The sequence below is a fragment of the Salvia hispanica genome, chromosome 5, assembly GCF_029641045.1.
Source record: "Salvia hispanica isolate PSC_SH4W2 chromosome 5, Shi_PSC_v1, whole genome shotgun sequence".
Taxonomy (NCBI): domain Eukaryota; kingdom Viridiplantae; phylum Streptophyta; class Magnoliopsida; order Lamiales; family Lamiaceae; genus Salvia; species Salvia hispanica.
The window spans coordinates 25474895-25482155 of NC_142696.1; the positions used below are offsets into that span (position 1 = coordinate 25474895).

Genomic DNA, 7261 nt, shown 5'->3' on the forward strand with positions numbered 1-7261 from the left:
ATTATTTACCTTAGAAATAATGCTTTGTATTTTTTTTCTTTATTACGGGTGATATGAACAGTTATATGGTTAGATAAACTTCATATTAATATTCCCACACCTAACTCTTAATTGCGTAGTGTATTTTTCTAATAGTGTAACATACAAATGTAATTAGTTAATATTGGTAGCTCGGTTAAAGTTGGTACCATTTACTAAGTAGTGTTTCTACGTTTTATTAGCCTATATATATATATATATATATATATATATATAATTTTAATCAAAACAAGAATGACTTTAAATAAAGAAATACAGGCCGTATTGTGACCCTTGGATCTGGCGATTTCATCTTAAAATTAAAAGATCTAATGGCTCATTTAATTTCATAAGTCTTATTATTTTAATCACTAAAAATCCAATAAGGTTACTAATGTCATTAGCTGATATTCGATTGTTATGGCAATTCCTATAATCTTGCATATTTCTCTCTCCACTAACAAACCATATGTGTGAATTATGAGTTAATATTTCTCATCATCTCCTTCTTATCTTCCATCTTCTTCATCCGATGTCCCATCAATCTTCCATTATACTTCTTTCCATGAAGTTTATTATTTGTGATTAATTAGTTGCCAGACTATTCAATTTGTTAATATCATTTAACAATTTGTCGTCGCATCCGTATGTTTACTTCGTCGGTAATTTTTTCTCCGGATCCAATATAATTGTAAGTTAATACTTCGTATCATTGCTCTCTCATCTCCTTATTCACTTCATCAGTTTGTTATCATTGTGTAATCTACAAATTTATTTTCTTAACTTTCATTAATTTTTTTTCATGATTTGATAACTTTCAATTGTCAGTTTTTTTTTTATGGCATAGATTTTTGTACCTTTTTTTGGCCAGATCCAATATATACTGTAAGTTCATCTTCTTTTTTCAATCCAGCATGCGGTTAATATATAACCAAGAGTTTTAGTTTCTAAATTTTCATTGATTTTGTTTAATGTTTTGATAACTTATTGTTTATGTCTTTATATAAATTCCCGTTTCTTCATTCCAAAAATGGAATCCAAAACAGTTTTTGAATGTAAGATGTATGACTTTATTATGGTTTTAGTATGAAATATAATTGTTATGACCTCAGTCTGCATTTAGCATGACCTACTGCTATGAACACTTAGTTTTGTACTTGTTTTACTTTTTTTTTTTTTTTTCCAGTTTTAGTACTATTGCAACCATGACTTATTTATCGTTTTATTATGACATGATTTTGTATGACCTCAATATGCACTTAGCATGACATGCTATTGTTATCACTTATTTTTGTACTTGATTCTTTGTCAGTTTTAGTAATATTGCAAGTATGACTTATTTATTGTGTTACGATTTTTATTATGACCTCAATATGCATTTAGCATGACCTATGATCATTTGTTACTGTTTGTGATAGTACTTTCTACTACATGTATCATTTGCTGTCAATCATCAGCCACTTACTTTCTTTATTTTTATTATTATAGATTTAAATACACTAGACCGCTCTGTAAAACTCAAACCATTTGCTGGTCGTAGCTTCCCTACATGGGACAATGCTATTGAGTTTTATGAGAACTATTAAGAACAAGCCTTTGCGTCAATGCAAGAAATGCCAGGAGTGGGGTCATCATGATTCAAGGAATTGCGTCAAATTCAAAGAGAAATAACAGCTCTGGTCTAGAAGAAATTCTGATGTTTGATACTATGTACTCTCTTTTTGAACTAACGTCAGTTTAATTGTCATTTTGGACGCCATTTTACTTGCATTGTCAGGTTGTTTGATGTTAACATTTACTTCAACAGCAGTTTTATATGAACATTTCGATCAAATTTGTATGACACGAAAATTGGATTATTATGACATAGTTTCCCCATAGAATGACCAAAAGTATAAAATAACTATCATGGTTTGGTAATCGACTACAATAACTATCATGGTTTAGTATGACCCTTAAACGACCGATAAACTATTAGATACGGCATTTTTAGGCCAGTGAAATTGTAGTTTTCGGTCATATTAAAATTGTCGTATGGAAAAAAAGATGTTTTGTTTGAGTCATTGTTAGTGTAAATTCGGTCATGTTAGTATTTATCCTTTTTAAAGAAAAATTATATCAATGCCATTAACATAATTTGACATACGGAGACCTTTGACTGCTCTGTATTTTAAAAAGTACTACCTCTGTCCCTGAAAATTTGATACATATTACCATTTCGGTCCGTCCCTGAAAATTTGATACACTTCACTTTTACCATTTTTGGTAGTGGACCCCATATTCCACTAACTCATTCCTACTCACATTTTATTATAAAACTAATACTTTAAAAATAGGACACACATCCCACCAACCTTTTCAACTCACTTTCCATTACATTTCTTAAAACCCGTGTCGGGTCAAAGTGTAGCAAATTTTAGGGGACGGAGGTAGTATATTACATCTTCTGTTGGATTACTGGTACACAGAGACACCAAAATAAATACAACTGAAATAATATATATTGTGAATTAACAATAAAATCCAATGACATTTTTAAATCAGGGTCCAAAAATCGAGTATTTCAAGTTCCAAACATCATTTACCTAAAACAGTGGTAAACTAAAAAGAACTAAGCAAAAGAATCAATAGTTTTATATATGACATAACCATTGATCAACATCTATAGTTTGCTATCATCTTTTCTACGTCGATCTTCATTTTCTCGTTGTCCTTTTCATAATGTTTGGATGCCCCCGCTTTATTCAACAAGGCGCTATGATTATTTTGTGCAACCATCAACACACGATTGTATTTAGCTCTTAAATACTGAAGCACTCCTTTGTTTCTAGTCGATAGTCCACAATTCCAATGACCCTCTCTTTCACCCATGTAGACTTCAAGGTGTCTAAGCAAATAAACACCACTGTCATACACATTTTCTGTTGTTCTCCAACTCATCTTCAACCTCTGAATAGGCATGTTGATCATTGATTTGATTGTCATACCCAATCATTGTTAATACTTACAGAAGAACATCCTCTGCAAAACATGCTCTTTGTGTCAGTATCAATAACATTTAAGTAGTACTGTTAGGACTAATGTGTCAACCATACCAATGCCTCTGAATCGCAAATATGACATTTATACTAGCACATCATAGACAAAAAACATCTACAATGCACACAAACTGGATAACCTATGATTGATTTAACAACCAATGGCTAGTGTATATGCAAAATCATTAAAAGACACAAATGTTTCAACAAATAGTGGAAATTATTACCACAGATAGTATCAAACCAAATTACATCTCAACTCAAAAGGATCTACACAGCTGAGGGATGAAAACAGTCTATATAGATTCAAACTTGTTTAGGGTCATGTTGATCAATTATTTACAGATAAAGGAGTATGAATTGCAAACTATATCAACATACCGTGCACTTTGCTTAAAAATGACAACAGAAAGTATCAAATGTACAACCTTTTTCATCATGGATTGTGCTTGCTACTGGTTCCTTCCCTTTTGTCGTTGTCTCCAAATTCCCTGCATAAAAACGAGGTTAATACTGCGGCATATGCGTCGTTAAACAACAATTGTGTAGTTGCGAAACAATCACAATCATATCAAGTTATGATTTATATTTACTGTAAGGACCTCTTCCAGAATCGGGAACATCTTTTGCAGTTCCTTTCCCTTTTCCATCTTTTGCAGTTATGGTGTTGTATGTGAAAGATCATTAGCACAAACAAAGCATACAATTATGACCTTTTGTTCATAAAAAACCAGAGGTACAGAAGGTAAATACATTAAACTTTAACTTGTTTTTAGGGTCATTGCTACCATGTCTCAATTCAGTGGTAACCCTTTTGCTTATGAATAAAAAACACAATCATAAAATGGAGTGCAAAACAAAAAATTACAACTACATTTGTTGTAATAATAACCCAGAAAATGAAGTCGACATACCTTTATTTGCTTTGGGTACTGCCGGTGCCTTCTTCTTCGCAGTCATCATTTGATAAACTAGTTTATAGCCAACCGATTGAAGAGAATATTGGGTCAGATTTCAGTAGAGTTTCAGTAATACTAACTTCTCCAAAGATTACTAACCTTTTCCGCCGTGCGTCGCTGTTGTGGAAGATCTTGTGTTGACCATTGCTGAAGAAAGCTCTACCTTTTATCGTTCTCGGAGATGTCAGAATCGTCAAGCGTGATTTGGGTTTTCGCTGATTGTGTATATTAGGGTTTTTAATTTCTCAGATTTTGTAGGAAGGATATTTGGCCAATTTAGTGAGGAAGGAGAGTGAATTGAACGGCATAGGAACCCAAGCACCAACTTAGCGTGTGGAGTAATTACCCCCATTTAATCCGCTCTTAAAAAATGGAAGGACGGTTCATTATTTTTTCTATTCCTAAATTACCCTTACCATGACACGAATCGTCCTAATTATGACACAAAAGAATCAGCTTATAATCCAAATCGTGGCCATTCATATACAAATCTAACGGACTTTATGGTCTGTATTTCTTTACTTAGGGCCTTCTTTTGATAGATTGAAACCCTATATATATATATATATATATATATATATATATAGTCCTATTAACCACAAATCCACCCTTAAAGACCGAACTAGAAATCAAATTAGGACCAATTAATTTAATATTTTATTAAATAAAAACGTTTTTTTAGATTTATTTATTTTTTATAATTTTTTTAAAATTTTTTTAATTTTTTTTTAATTTTTTTAATTTTTTTTAATTTTTTTTATTCGATAAAAATTTGCTGGAGTAAATAATGAACTATATTCACTACATAATGAACTAAATGAATGTATGTTATGAACTTATTACTTCATTCGGTCGTGCTATTACTTCATTCCGTTAGTTTATTACTTTATTTATTCATGCTATTACTTCATTCTATTAGTTTATTACTTCATTTCGTTAGTTTATTACTTCATTCCGTCATGCTATTACTTCATTCCATTAGTTTATTACTTCATAATGTGTTATGACATAATTATCTTTCAGTTGAGTTTAGGGTTATTACTTCATTCCGTTAGTTTATTACTTCATTCCGTTAGTTTATTACTTCATTCAGTCATGTTATTGTTATGAGCTTATTACTTCATTCCGTTAGTTTATTACTTCATTTATTCATGCTATTACTTCATTATGTTAGTTTATTACTTCATTCAGTTATGTTATTACTTCATTCCATTAGTTTATTACTTCATAATGTGTTATGACATAATTATCTTTCAGTTGGGTTTAGGGTTATTACTTCATTCCATTAGTTTATCACTTCATTCAATCATGTTATTACTTCATTCTATTAGTTTAGTACTTCATTATGTTAGTTTATTACTTCATTCAGTCATGTTATTACTTCACTTCGTTAGTTTATTACTTCATTCGGTTAAGTTATTACTTCATTTCATTAGTTTACTACTTCATTTCATTAGTTTATTACTTTATTTTATTATTTTATTACTTCATAATGTGTTATGACATAATTATCTTTCAGTTGAAGTAAATTCAGTATATAATGAATGCGAAAAATTACTTCATAACATAGATTCATTTAGTTCATTATGTAGTGAATATAGTTCATTATTTACTCCAGCAAGTTTTTGTCGAATAAAATAAAAAAAAATTAAAAAAAATTTCTAAAAAAAAATTAAAAAAAATTTAAAAATTTAAAAAAAATTAAAAACATTTTTATTTAATAAAATATTAAATTAATTCTAAATTAATCATAATCATAAGATAAAGAAAAATGAGTGGCCCAAATTTGGTCTCTAGTTCGGCCTTTAAGAAGGGTTCGACATTGATCACAACTCTCTCGCTGTATATATATATATATAGAGGTGTGGTAAAATGACAACACTCTTTATTGTAACACCATACCACCATTTTAGGCCATTGGATCTGAAAATCGTGTGCTTGTCATGCTGCCACGTGTAAAAACACGGAGGGGTAAAATAGGAAATTTATAATTTTATGTTACTAGATTGCAGTGTTGTTCACTGAATATTGCAGTCTTACCACAACAATATTGCAGTTTACCACGACTGCAATATCTAATACAGTAGACTCCAAACCCGTGTTTTTTCACGAAACTTAATCCTAGGCGTCCATAAACGAGATCTAACAGACTATATTGGTCGTATGGTGTTATCCTATCTATGGTGGTACCATAGTGCACCCCTATATATATATAGGGATGTGTTAATATGACAACTCCATTTTAGATGACAACATACCACCCATTACAGCCATCCGATCTTGAAATCCAACAGCTCTAAGCTTGTCATGTGGCAGGCTGAATAATTAAAAAAAAAACTAAAAAATCGCAGAAGGGTATTTTAGGAAATCAGATCAGTTTCTCTCCACCCTTAAATTCCTTATTTCAGTATCACGAAACCGCGTTCAATTTGGAACGGAGATTTCACGCAATTGTTGTGTCAATCAATTCATTCATCACTTTCAATCTTCACAGCAACAAAACTAGTGAGTTCTGTCTCAGTTCGTTCTCTAAATCCAGAACGAATTGAACTCTCTATTCCGATGATCAAATCGAATCCAGAAGTGTAATTCGAATCAAATCTAGAACGGATCCTTGATTGAACTTCAATTGGTGCGAAGATTGACGATCCCACTCTTTTGCAATTTGTGAATTCATAATTGTAATTCGTTTTCAATCAACTCTGAATTGCAAGGAGTTTGACGATCCCGCTGTCATGGAGATGAGTCAATTATTAGGGGGTAAGAAAATCATCAGGCCGTAATTTATTCTATAATTGAAATTCATGAATTCCACTTGATGCAAGTCATTGTTGATCCTTTGATAATATGTAAACTTCATGTTTTTTATTAGTGATTATTTGATAATCTGCATATTCATCGATTATTGCATGTTTGTTGAATTCACGACTTCATGTTTTTATCCAGCTTTGTTGATCTAAATTTGATTTATGATTATTATTTATTCTTATTTGTTTATTCGATTCATTTTTGGTGTAGCATGTTTTATTAATTTCAGATTGCTTCGTTATGTATTACGAATTGCATTTCTCTGAACTTGCAATTGCATATCTGTATTACAATTGCATCGGGTGAATATTGCTGTTCAAATTCATTTTGCTTCGTTTATAAACCTATTGATTTCTGTTCAAATTCGTTTTGATTCGCTTATGATTAAGTTCTTATGGTCATACATTGTTTCTTACAAGATTGCTGCATTATGTGGTA

The 7261-nt window shown here is 31.0% G+C and overlaps 1 long non-coding RNA gene across 1 annotated transcript; it reads left to right on the top strand.

The window, feature by feature from the left end:
- Positions 1–424: 424 nt before the first annotated feature.
- LOC125200812 (uncharacterized) lies at positions 425–1777 on the top strand. Its single transcript, XR_007172785.2, has 2 exons — positions 425–709; positions 1507–1777. It is a non-coding gene; the product is annotated as an uncharacterized LOC125200812 (long non-coding RNA).
- The last annotated feature ends 5484 nt before the right edge of the window (positions 1778–7261 follow it).